Source organism: Synchiropus splendidus, chromosome 14 (genome assembly GCF_027744825.2).
Source record: "Synchiropus splendidus isolate RoL2022-P1 chromosome 14, RoL_Sspl_1.0, whole genome shotgun sequence".
In the NCBI taxonomy this organism is placed as follows: Eukaryota; Metazoa; Chordata; class Actinopteri; order Syngnathiformes; family Callionymidae; genus Synchiropus; species Synchiropus splendidus.
Genome location: NC_071347.1, coordinates 10094227 through 10107465, shown reverse-complemented (window position 1 = coordinate 10107465; position 13239 = coordinate 10094227). Strand labels below are relative to the sequence as shown.

General features: G+C 40.7%; 1 protein-coding gene across 29 annotated transcripts in view; it reads left to right on the top strand.

The window, feature by feature from the left end:
- Nucleotides 1-13239, top strand: part of skor1b (SKI family transcriptional corepressor 1b) — a 78181-nt gene that overhangs the window by 2653 nt on the left and 62289 nt on the right. For 28 of the 29 annotated variants that reach the window (XM_053886404.1, XM_053886403.1, XM_053886401.1 and 25 more), the window contains exons 2-3: nt 2216-2282; nt 5360-5569. The gene's annotated coding sequence lies outside the window, so the exon portion shown is untranslated. Of the gene's footprint in view, nt 1-575; nt 804-2215; nt 2283-5359; nt 5570-13239 lie in introns of those variants that run through there. The other variant, XM_053886388.1, reaches the window with a different exon arrangement.

Below are 13239 nucleotides of genomic sequence, written 5' to 3'. Positions count from 1 at the left end.
GGCTATTCATTTGTTTCCCTTCTTTTATTTTATTTACTGTCTCTTTCTATTTTTTATCTCGAGGGAATCTAGTTATCTTTAATCAGCAGATTCTCTGGATTTTTAAGGGGATATTTATATGCTTATCACTGCTCCATGGAATGCAATATGGTGATAAGACACAGCAGAGTTTATGCCAATGTCATCATTTAGACTGGCATTTGAATGAAAGATGTAATTATGTGGTTTTGAGATTATAGAATACAGTGGCCCGGAGTGGACATGAAGTGAGTCACAGAAAAGCAGGATTCATGAGCGTGTTGTTTATACGGGTTGATTTAAGTTCTTTGATATCCAGTGCCTTCAAATGTGTATCCCATCGGTGTTTGAAACCTTTGTAAACTATTACAGACTTATTACTATTTAAGGATTGTGCACTGTTGTTACGGTCACCTATGAGCCGAGGTCAAACTTGAGAGCCCCATGTCTGCGTGCAGTGTAATAAACAAAATCCAAACAAAAAAGATTGCAAATCAGATACATGCAAATGTTCTGGAAAAAAAAGTCAACATTAAAACACAAATCAGACAAACAGAAAAAGTGACTGAAGAAGCAAAACAAACAAACTTGACAGTGAAAAAAAACATCAGTTACACTAATCAGGAAATGGAATATTACTCATAAAATATATCATCAAAGGATCATAAAAGAATATTTAATTCCACGTTCTCCTCACAAAACAAACCAAGAAACAGGTCTTATTTATCTAAACAAAGGAAGTGGTGTGGTTCTTCTGTCAAACAAATATGGCCACTGTTGTTCAGGTATGTCGTGTGTCTGACAAAATGATCTTCCACTCTGCTGATTTTCTGAGCTGCTGTCTGCTCACGCTAATACAGCAGGTTTATCCAGTTCCCTTGAGTGCAGGTTAAACTATGCAGGAGTCTGTCCTTCTTTCCTAGTGTCTTTATCAGGGAAGCTGCAGAGGGACTGTAAGCTCCGGTGGGTGGGTAGGTGGAGTGTTTTTACTTAAGAGTCGAGCTGGCTTCTGTCAAAGTTTGGTCCACCTGGAGGCGATCGTGAACACGGACGTCCTACCTGAGCAGAAGCAACCACAAGTGGGCGTCCAAAACCTTCAGCACGCATAGTTAAGGAACAACCAGCTGTGGAACTGGTGCAAACACAGAGCTTCTGCACTCACAATCATTTGAGTGTGTATTTGAGTCTATACGTATGAATTTACCAGCTATTTGATCGTTTTTTTTTTTTTGCTAGCAACAGCACCACCAGGTTGCTCAAGAGTGCGGCAATGTGATCTCACAGAAACACTTCTAACATATAAAAGCAATGAGAGCAGCCAGCGGAAGACGAGATGGCAGAGTCGTAGAAACATCAGGGGCTCGACAGATGAACAGACGTGAACAGCAGAGAGAAACTGTGAAACATAATGAGGAAAACTGTGGAGACAAGCGAGATGAACAGCAGGAGGAGGAGCAGACAGATGAACAAATAAAATGGCGGGCATGTTGAAAATAAAGAGAGAGTGAGGAGGTTTTTTTCTTCTTTTTAGATTAAGGGCATTAGGTGAGATTAGTATTGGCTTCTTTACAGACACAACTTTTGTGTTGGATGGTGTGTAGTAATTCAGGATATAACCCTGAAATATAACCGAAATATTCAGTGACTGGGTTTAAATATTCCAAAAGTGGTGTCTCTCTTGTGTAGGTGATGTACCAGTGATGATATATTTAATTCCCATGAATACAACATCAGCTGACTGCGCCTCCACACCTCCTGTCAGCGTGTGTTTCTCTGCTTCAGAAAGCTGCGTGACAGAATCATTTACTCCCGGTTCATCTCAGATGTGATGTCGTCGTCTGGTCGGACACCGGCAGCGCTGACACTTAATTAATTAGCACCTACAAGTTCATTTAGCCGCGCGGTTCGCACCTATGCTGCACCCAGTGTATGTTAAACACCCCCTGTGTTAATTAAGCCTGCTAATCTTCCGCTGGCAGAAGCATCATGTACCTTCCTGATTGAATTAATTGTGAGATGTTTGGAAGGTAAATGCTTCATTTAATTAAGGTGGTATTTTATGCTTGGGTTGCTTTGCTGTTCGCCCAGAGAGAAAATGTGTTTTTATCTATGTTGTGATGAGATGATTTCTGTATATATGTGTGTGTGTGTGTGTTTACGCGCCTCCTCTCTGATCGCTCTTCTTCTCCATCCCCAGCGTCTGGCAGCCGACTGGAACCACATCCACTCGTCCTAGAGGACCATTATCCACGTCCCTTCATTAGGTAGCTGCCTCACACACACACACACACATATTTGATCTAGTAGCAGTCAGACAGCGACTCACCGCTCTGCAGCACTGGTGGAGTCACTCTGTCTCATTCAAATGGCTCTCTGCTGGAAACGCTCACAGGATGATGACGGTCCTGATGCCGGGGAACTGAGCAATTTAGCCTCAATCGCCATTTAATTTGTAGATTAAGCAAATGAAAAACCATTTCCAGGAGAAACAAAGGTCTTCTCTTACTGCTATAAAAAGTAATGCAAAAGAACCCGCTGTGTCTTTACACACCAGACAGAAGAGCGGAAAGTGAAACCTTTTTTCCCTCCTCCCACCACAGCGCTCAGGTTGGGCCTGTGATCAGCCATGGTACATCATTTAGCAATCGTCTAATATTATTACGCCTAATTACAAGCAGATGGAATGCTTTATTTGCACGTGGGGTGACTACAGCGAGTGCAGTGTGAGCGGGGATAATTAGAAAGTTGAACCCCATTGTTGTTAATTAGCATGAATCCAATCATTTAATTACCTTGAGTCAGTGGAGGATTCTCTGTCAGGCACAAATCCAGACAGACGTGGAGCAAAGAAGATGGAGCTCCGTGGCGGCGGGACATGGAGCGGGAGGCGCGCGTGACAGTACATGCTGGATATTAAACTAAATTAACCAGCAGGTCCCAAACTCCTGCTTGACTGGACGTGATGAACAAGACAGATGGTTGCTATGCTCACAGAGGATGATGCAGGCCATCCATCCAGAATTGGTTGAACAATACAGACCCCATCAAATTCATGCGAGAAGTTCAAAAGAAGAAGGAGCCGTAATATGAGGTGTTGCTCTGAGTTTGTAGCTTGAATTGGCGTGTGACTGGAAGCAATGTCTAAATTTTCTGTGATCCATCGTGGGACAAATCTGGGTCATGCAGTGTCCTCTCTGTGTTCTATAGTTATCTGGACTTGCTGCTTCACAGGTTCAGACGTGAAGGACACGCTAGTCACCAGGCCTTCGCTGAACATTTATAGTTAGACAACAATCTCTCACACTCCTACAAAGTCAAGAGTTAAAGTACGGCAGTCATTTGTGTTTCCAAGTGAATTTTCTCAGACTTTGCAGCTAAAATAATAAAATAATAAAAATTACAAAGCTGTATCGGTTTTCATAAGTATTACCTTGGATTCCTTCGCTATAGTTGTGTCAGTTCAAATGTACTGTTAATACACACAGAAAAAAGAGAATTTACATTCAAGTGTGGAGTTCAAAAAGGGCACGTTTAGTGGCTGGATGGCACTACTGGTATAATAAATACAGTGTTTCAGCCTCAACTATTAGAAGGTCGTAAAGGCCATATCTACCTGCTGAAAAGACATAAAAAACACTCCGTAAACACGTTTTTCTTACTCTTTTCGAAGGAAACATGTTTCTTCTACATTATACAATCTCTTTATATCAAAGTGCGACCTGTAAAAATGAATTAAAGAAATTTCCCGTACTATAAAAATCCTTTAAACTCAACCCGCAATTATCTGCTGTCATATTTCATGATTAAATGGGTCGTCCTAACCTGTTAGTGCGTGCAAGAAGCAGCTGTAGTTGTTCTTTTGTCCTCCAGAGGGCAGTAGAGTAGACCGTGAGCCCAGCGAGGGCTGCATTTAATTGTCCTCCTCCTTCTACAACTATGAAATTAAACATCTGTGTTGGTTTGAGGCGAAGCTATACTGTTGCAGTTAATTAAAATATATTTAATGACTGCTTTCTGCTGTTCACACGAATTATTTTTTATATTGGAGATTTAATCAACTGTTTGTTTCGGGAAATGCATCAATGTTTGATGAAACTACAATTGTGTTCCATAAACAGAATTCACTCTATACATCTCCACACCGCCGTGTGCGTTAGGTGAGACGTGCACCACAACATTTTCATTTATTTCTATTGATTTTCCTGCTGTTTTGTTGTTTAACTGAGCCAGACGTGTTGCTGAGATGAATCGCCGGTTCCGGCGGCTGGCAGCGCGTTCCGCCTGTGACAGAAGGGATAATTCCTGGTGGATCAAATAAATACAGATGTGGAGTAATTAGTCCTATTCCCAAGGAGCTCATCCCAAACACACACAGTACACGAGTGAAGGATGGAGCCAGTCTCCTTCTGGCCGCCTTTATCAGTGTAAGCTGCTGGACTTGAGCAGAGGTCAAACCCGGCTGACAACCCCACCTCAACACTCCTCACTGCTGCTGTCACTGCTCAATTGCCTGCACAAACCTTGATCACTGTTTTACATGTGTATTATATACATCCGATATACATCAGACTCAGTAACAAGCATTGGTACCCAGTCTGATAGTGGATTTCTTCTTCATTCTGATAGAAGTCGCCTGATCCAATATCGAACCAGCTCATGCCATAAACTGAAGTCTATTTTCCTTTTTACTTACTTGCACTTTACATTATAGTTTCTGCGTTTTATATTTAATTCTAAATGCTAGATTTAACCCTATTTGGCAACATCAGACTCTCTGCCAACAGATTTATGTTGTTCCATGAAGCTTTGAGATTTTTAAAAGACACTTTGCACACTTGAAAATTATATTTGCTTGACCTTGAAAGCAGAATTTTATATAAAAAAAAAAATAAGCAGACCTTTTCATCTACAAATCATTTACTTTTTGACATTACTGTTGTGACAAGATGGAAAATATTAGAGGAAGGACACAATTCCGAAGCACGATTGCATTAGATGGATGCAGATAGATGGTATTGAACCAATTATTGGTGCATGCAATGGATTATATAAAGATGAAACACTTTAAGTGTTCAATATAAGTCATCTGATTTGGGTGTTTTTAACTTCAGTTAATGTAGAAACAATTCAGTGCTTATGGAGTGATGCCAAAACCTGAGAACAGGCATTAGTGTGACATAGTGTTTGCATTACACAGTGCAACATGGTGGCAATGATATGGTGGCTTCTTTGCACAGTCAGCAGGAATTGCGATCATTGTTATCCTAGATTGTAGTCTCAAATCTCAGTCACCCAAAGAGAAGCTTATATTTCATTTTTTAATTTTTATTTATTTTGCCAGAGGACGCTGACCCACGACTGGAGGTGCAAAGATGCTATTTAAGAGCAGCAACTGGAGCCCACTGTGAGTCCGGAGACCCATCACATGTGCAGGACCATTGTGATGCATAGATAAGCTACTGCAGATGAATGGACAGTGAAGTCACATCAGGTCAAGTGGGGCGTAGGAATGGAAACGCTAAACCCAGTCGCCAGTCATTACAGCATTACAGTAAGTCTTTTTCTCATTCCCTTCTAAAATTCATTTTAAGACTACAATATTCTTAAGGCATGTGATTTAAAAACAATTTCTATTCCTCTTCTTTAATATTTCTCCTTTAAATAAGCAGATCCCCTTTGTAAGTTCCATAACTTCATAAGATATTACTTCCTGGGTTCTGTTTTCATTGAGGTGTACTTTTATATTACCAGCATGGGCCTTCTTCCTGTATTGCACGTGTTTTTTCTTCACTTGGTTTACTATCTCCACCAAGGTTATGTGACTGTGGGCATCTGCCTATTAGCAAATGAACTGAAAACAGATGAGCAAATTTCCAGGAAATAATGAAGAACAGACAATTTAATTTTTGTCGTGTTCGTGACAATCTGAATCCACAGCAAGGATTCATCACTCTCACTGCAGAGCAAGGCCCAGCAACTTGTTTTTGTTCCCACCTGATGTTGTGGGAGCAAGTTCAGGAACAAAGCTGGCACCTGTCCGTTTGAGCTTATTGCTATCAATGATATTTCAAACTATAGACCAGGGGTCAGCAGGTTTTGGTTCCAACCAGTCAGCTTTTCACCAACCAGGTGTCTGACCAGTGTGTGCTGTTTGGTCGGAACAAAAACCCGCAACCTGCGGCCCCTTTGTGGATCAGTTAGATATAAAGTAGATCTAGACCAAATGAACCACGGGTGGCATCAGTTCCACCCTGTCTGGATCACGCTGCTCATATTGCAGGCCTTTGCTCCCACTAATACCTTCTTTTCTGTCTTTTATCATTTTCTAAAAACAAGTAAATGTGAGTCATTTTTGAATGGTGTGTTGAGCTCCAGGCCTCGGGCTCTTATTCCTCGCATGTTTACAAAGTAGCCTTTGATTTTCTGTCATGTGTTAATTACCGTGTTTTGCCATTTAACTGGGAGCTTTGTGTAAACTAATTACAGGCTAATGATTGTGGGCTTGCAGCACGATTGTTTTTACATTTTATTCCATTTGGAAGTGTGACCTTCATCTCCAGCGTCTTCAGGCTCTCTCTGTTTGGTTCCCTTCAGCTCCGTCTTTGTGTGTGTGTGTGTGTGTGTGTGTGTCGGCGGACTGTAATTGTTGTTACATGGCTGCTGTTAATTACGACAGAGTGACTATGCGGCAGCCGAGCTCTATAATAGTAGCCCAGGCAATGAATGGGGTTTGTGGCACCAGCTGGGGTCCCGAGGAGAGGGAAGAGTGCCGAGGCCCCCAGTGTAGGCCCACAGCCTCGGGGCCTCTGGGCCATATGGACACAACACTTTAACTGGCCTTTCTTCTACACCTTGCTCTTTTAATCAAAGCAAAGCCCCTCACCCGGTGCTCCTCGTCGCCTGCTTTTCATAATGACACTGTTTTCCCATAAAACCAACACAGCACTTGCAGCGGCCGTCTGTCCTCCGCCGCCGCTGCTTTATGGAGGAGAGCAATTTAGTCTATGCTGAAATATTACACGGCCACAAACAAACATGAATATTTTACATTAGTTTTGCTGGCTCTGGATGAATGGGCCGCACTTTATGCTGAAAAATAACTCGGATAATTAGCATTTGTCTCAGCAGAAACATGCCGCCTTAAATGGTACAAATGCTCAGGATTCAGATAAATTCCAGGACTTTATAAATGTATATATTATAAAACAGATTTGTAATAATAGAATCAATCATTAATGGAAACAACATCACCTAGCGCCTCTCAGTGTTCCAACCCCTCCCTCTGCGTTACACCCCAGAAACCACAGCAGACTTGTATTTGTCCTACACTAGTCCAGTACTACCACTCACCCCAGTCCACCTGCATCATAACTAAGGCATTAACTTAGCAATTAACTATAACAATCTTAAACATACGGTGCATATGCACTGTCCAATGGTTATAGTGACAACACACAACTTAAACAAGTGCTACCTGCCCCGGTTGCGTTTTCCCACTTATATACTTAACCAGGACAATTTTTTAAAAGTGCGCTTGTAACAGTGACCTTTGTTGCCTTCTTCCATGTAAAATAGATATTGTCCATTTTTATTCTAATTTCATTCACTCCCCATCTATTGTCGCTTCTGAAGTCTAACTCTGACTGGACCCTTCAGGATGTTTCAGTGAGGGCATCACAGTAAACATCCAGACAGTCCTCACAATGCTTGGTCCATTTGTGCTCTTTTGTCTCTGCTATACATTTCTTAGCTTGTGGGAAACCATTAAAAATAAAAAGATACACTGTATTTTGATGAATATCATTTAATCAGACTCTAACACCAAACTTCTCCAACGTTTAGCAGAGGTCTGGTATGTTTGGGAGGTAACACTTTGTATTGGGGATCTCATATGAAGTAAAGTAATTACTTAGGTCAAATTTAGTCAGTCTTAACAAAATACTCATCAATAGTTTAGAATGATTTATTACTAGCTTGTACGCTGTGGATACACATATGAATACATGGTTTATTAAGGGTAATAAATGTTTGTAAATGCAGTTGTTGTGCTGTAAGGTTTATTCTCAAGACCCATTTGTATTGAATCATTTTAGGACCAGTGTTGGCTGACTGCTAGTGTGCTGTTTCTACTTGTTTTTTCTCAACTATCTGTTAAAATTTTGTCCTGGAGGTCTCCATTCCACACTTTTTATTCAAGTGATTCTGAAGAGAAAGAAGTTAGAATTTTATATATTTCTGAGATAATTCCTTTAATAGATCTTTTGCCAGTAATTTCTCTAGCATGCATTGCACAGGTCTCATCTGTTGGTATTAATAGAAGTGTTTATATATTATATTGTGTCTAATTATCTGTTCCTCAAATGTCTTACGCATAAAATAGGTGCTAAACACCTTTGACATACATCCTATACGATACTTTCCAGTGAGGGCATGCCAATGCTAGCTTCTAGCAAAGAAAGCGGACCTTTTTGCTGAAGCTAAAAGCTAGTTTTTAGGTCATATTAGAAAACAGATTTGGAATTTTCTTTATTTTATTTTATTTTTTATTATTGTTTTCTTTAATTTTTGCTCATAGAGAGGGTCTTGACTCTGAGGAACGCTACCATGCCTTTTGAAGATATTCCCAACTCTCTCCTGGTGATGCAAGAGACAGCCAGAGAAAGTAGCATGAGGAGGTGAGAGGGGATAGTGGGGGGTCTCTGCCTCCAGCCTGATGCCCAACCCCTCCCACCCCCCGCTCAAAGCCCCTTGGGCTTTTTGAGAATTTACACAGAGGCATGTCGATCCACTTGCAAACACACATCTAGGCTCGTGCAGCTTGAATAAGGGTCATTAGGCTCAAGAGGCCAAAAATTACACCTAATAGCATCAACAGATGGTGTGTTACATTTTGACCTATGGCATCCAACAACTCCTGAGCAACGCTTTAATGAGACAAAAATATACCTGATAGAAATGAAACAACTGATAACTCATCACAAGAGAGCTATGTTTTTCCAGAAATTTATATATGTTTTTTAAATTATTTTTGTGTCATGGTAATTGTTTTGACCATTACAAATCGTTGCATGAATAATATGAATCCATTGAATCACATAAAAATAATGTCAAGCACCACAATTACTTTGCAGGACAAGCGCCTTCCTGACATGGTTTGAATCCTGCAGTCTTTTTTCTGTACTTATGCTTCCTTGCCCCATTTTCTCAGTCCATACAGTCATACACCTTACTTTAATAGTTACATATGAACTATACTGCTGGTGACTGAACCTGGCTGGTTGGGAAAAGGTAGGTCCATATATGACTGGATTCATTGGTTGCAACCATTTTTTTCCCAATTCAGCAGATTATATGTAAGTTTTTGCTATTAAGAATATTAATATTGTATCTATGTTTATCTTATTCGGGAAGTATGACTTAAATGTACTCAACATGATATTATTTTAAAAGCTTGGATTTTGTTGTACTCTGTAGCTATGAGACGACCCAACAGAGGTGACGGGGACTCGCCTCTCTGTCTCAGTTGTTACTCCATGTAATAGAGAATCCAAACGGCAATCAAAGAGCAAGCGCAACGTCTCGGTTATTTATGAGCAGATTGTTCGGCTTTATGTGGACGCAGAGCAAAGCCTGGATCCTATCACTGTATGCAGTTTAGGGCCGAATAATTTATTGTAAAGAGCCCCTCACTCTCTCTCTCTTCCCCACTGTCCTGCTGTTTCTGTCAAGTGCATAGGCAAAGTCCCGGGGTGAGCCTGCTCTTCCGTTGAGAATGACAACTGTTCCCTTACTCTTTTTGCCGCACCATTGTGTGCTTTATGGCTTGTGTAGGGGAAATCACTGTGTAGTGTTTGACCTCGCCTCTTACACTACTTGAATATGATGATGGCTGGCACATGACTGGAATATCAAGACTATAATCTCCTGCTCCATCGTCACTGAAGCCAGACGGCAAATACTTCAAACAAAGAGACATTAGGTGGAAAGGACAGAGAAATGATAAACATGTGGTAGAGATAAGACCCTCACTCTTTATTTACATCCAGAGGAAAAACCTGTTTACGAGGTGTAAAATCTGGACTGAAATAATGCAAGCTCGTTCTTGTAGGGATTTGATATTAATATTGGATAATAAAACACATTTTATCCAGAACCGTCAATTGGAAAGTCAATGTTTTTCTTGATGGAATGTTTTGTTTTTTTTTGTTATATGACAGCAAAATATAATAGTTAACAGCAGTGGTTCTCTTTGAACCCACCGTAACTCCTAAATAACATGATGTCACCCAAATCAAGAATCTTTTCTCAAAAACACAAGAGAAAGAAATGCAGTTTTTACCTTGTTTACTAAATTATTTAACTGTTGGATGAATGGAATAAAATCAATTGGGATTTTTTTCCTTAGGAAAAGGCCCTTGACCCACTAAAAGCAACTTTGTGACCCAGTTTTCGGTGCGAACTCACCAGTTGAAAATTTCTTGCGAGTACACGAAATATTTTTTTATGCAGTATGCATTCATTTTCTGCTTTGCAAGGTGGCAAAACGCTTGGACTAAGATTAATTTTGGTTCATTAATTGCAAATATAATTGACACCAATAACACAGATTCATCGTGTATAAACTGTCTTACCTTCACATTGATCCTATGCGACATGAAGTCCTTTAGGAGTTCCAAATATGAGCAAAAAAACAACAACAAGAAGACAAGTATCAGTACTTACTGTTGTTGCTTCCTCAGACTTCCAATGTTGATCTGTAGCGTCCCTCCTCGTCTCTTAAAATGGTCTTCACCAAACAACAGGTGTCTGGACCATTTTAGATTTTACTGTGAAGTCAACCACGCAACACTTCTGGACATCACTTCACACTGTGGCCTAAAATGCCATTATTATTTAATGGCAGGTTTTATACTCTTCACTCAGTGTGTTAGGCGACCCAACTATTTACAGGAGCCTCCGACCCAAACTTGTAAATGTAGAGTGTAATAAAGTGCTTAAACTATGGTGGCATTTCCTAGTTACAGACACCCGAGTGATATTGATCGCGGTGCAGCCCTGATTGATCCCCAGATAGATGACTGGAGCCTCAGTATTCATCAGCTGTTCAACAGAGAGAGTTGTTATTGAGTGCAGGTGCCGTCTCTGAGGCTCCCAGTTAAAGCCATTAGACTCCTGAGGCCTTCTGATAATAGGCTGTCAGTCACACGTAGACCCTCCCGCCGTAGCCATCAGACACTCGCACCAGAATTGAAGCAGCCACCAAAGGTCTCAAGGATAACAAGCAGTTGACTGGAGTCATCCGGATAACACAAGGGCATTTCCAATCATGTAGTCCACACGGATATAGAGCAACGCAGAGAGTGGGCAAGATTTGTTAACGTGTCTCTGAATGAGCAAATGAGCTATTTTGCGATGCCTGTTCTCCTTATTTCTGCCCGTGATCGTCCAATTGTTGCTCAGATAATTAGACTCGATGGTACGCTGCGTCTGTCCTTTGCAAAGGTCACAACTTCATGGTTGGCTGTTGAAGGCTCTTCCACTGCAAACACCGCTATTTGGCGCTAAAGTAATTTCTTGTCCTTCCAGGTTCCAGATGTTACCAACTGATACAAAATGGTGTGTTATATCTACGACCTGCTGGTTTACCACGGTTGGAACAGCAGATGTGGCAGTTTTAGAAACTTCTCTCGTAAAAGCAGCTAAACTAACCTCTGAAAACACGCATTTATCAACTGATGATTCAAATAATGAAATCTGGCCATTGGAATTTATTTTACAATCTTTACAAACTCTCTTAACAACTTGGAATATTTTTTTCATATTAATGTTTAGCAGGGAAAATAGAAACGTATGGATTTTTTTTCTCATCAACTAAATCAGAGTCTCTGTAGCTACTAATGTTGAAATTGAGTGTTTTCTTGAATTAAGCAGGTATTCTGATCATGAAAATAAAAAAAATCCTCCAGTACCATTCTTGTGCAGCAGCTGGAGAGGGTCGTAAATCAGTAGACCAAACACAACGTGTCTTCACTCTCATCAGAACAGATGCACAGGTGGCTCGAATCACATTAACACACTGAGTTTCTTGTGTTAAAAGCACAATTAAAGCTACAATCATTTCAGGTTTCACAGTGTTCATGTTGTAATGTTCCTGTTGCTTTTTACAGTAGAATGCAAATAATGTCTACACGTTTCATGATGAAATTTTCACGTCACACGTCACTTTTCACTGTGCATTAATACATTTATTGCATGAGAAAGGGCGAGTGCGGCATGAGTGCCTGTGACCACCCTCGTGTTTGCGTGAGTGTTAGCGGCCCTGTATCAACCTGTGATGCACTGAATCTGCAAAATATAGCAACTACACCAAATTTGGCCAGTCACGGCGCGAGTACCAATGCTGGTATCGGTATCGGGGAGATCCCCAGTTATTTTAAAGTCTTAATTTTTGACAACCTAAACATGAATTTAAAAAGGTCCAATATATTTTGCACTGTTTTCGCTACGACCTCATGAGTGTAGCGTTAAAGGAAAAGTGCTACATGTGGTTTCTGGGCGCTACTGTGTCTGGTTTAAGTTTTGTCTTGAATTATGTTATGAGGTTGTAGCACTACCTTTTTGAACTGGAGGTTGTTCTGATGACCTTTCCAAGTTTGTACTTCATTGGAGCATCTATCTCTAGTCTCTGGCTATTGGCTTTATCTCCTCGAGAAGTAGATACATACAAATACAAGACCTTGTTGGTGTAGTCTTCAAATTGTGTAGCAGAACGCTCCCCTTTATGCTCAGAGTAGTCGTAGGTAACACCATTTAAAAAAAAATTACACTCACTGTTTTTATGTATTCTGTTACGAAATGTATTACACTGTAAAAAAAATGGTGTGTGTATTACCTAAAATAATCAGGTCTTCGCCACCAACCTTCACGTGCACATACATGTACCTCCCACCAGCCCTAGGACGAAAATTAATCTTGGAATGAAGACTAAAACCTGTCTTTATTCCCCAAGATGTGTGCCTCCCCAAACATGGGCCTCTTGCCCCAGACAAACACTGCTGTGTTTGTATTGTCCAGTTTTCCTATGGTTCTTGCAAAACATAAACCGACATGACAGTGACAGAAGATGTGCGTGATGCGGAATTGTTTCACCCTATTGGTGACCGATTTATATTCCAGATCAGAGGTCCATTTGGGTTGACAGGACCTGTTCTACTGCTCCCG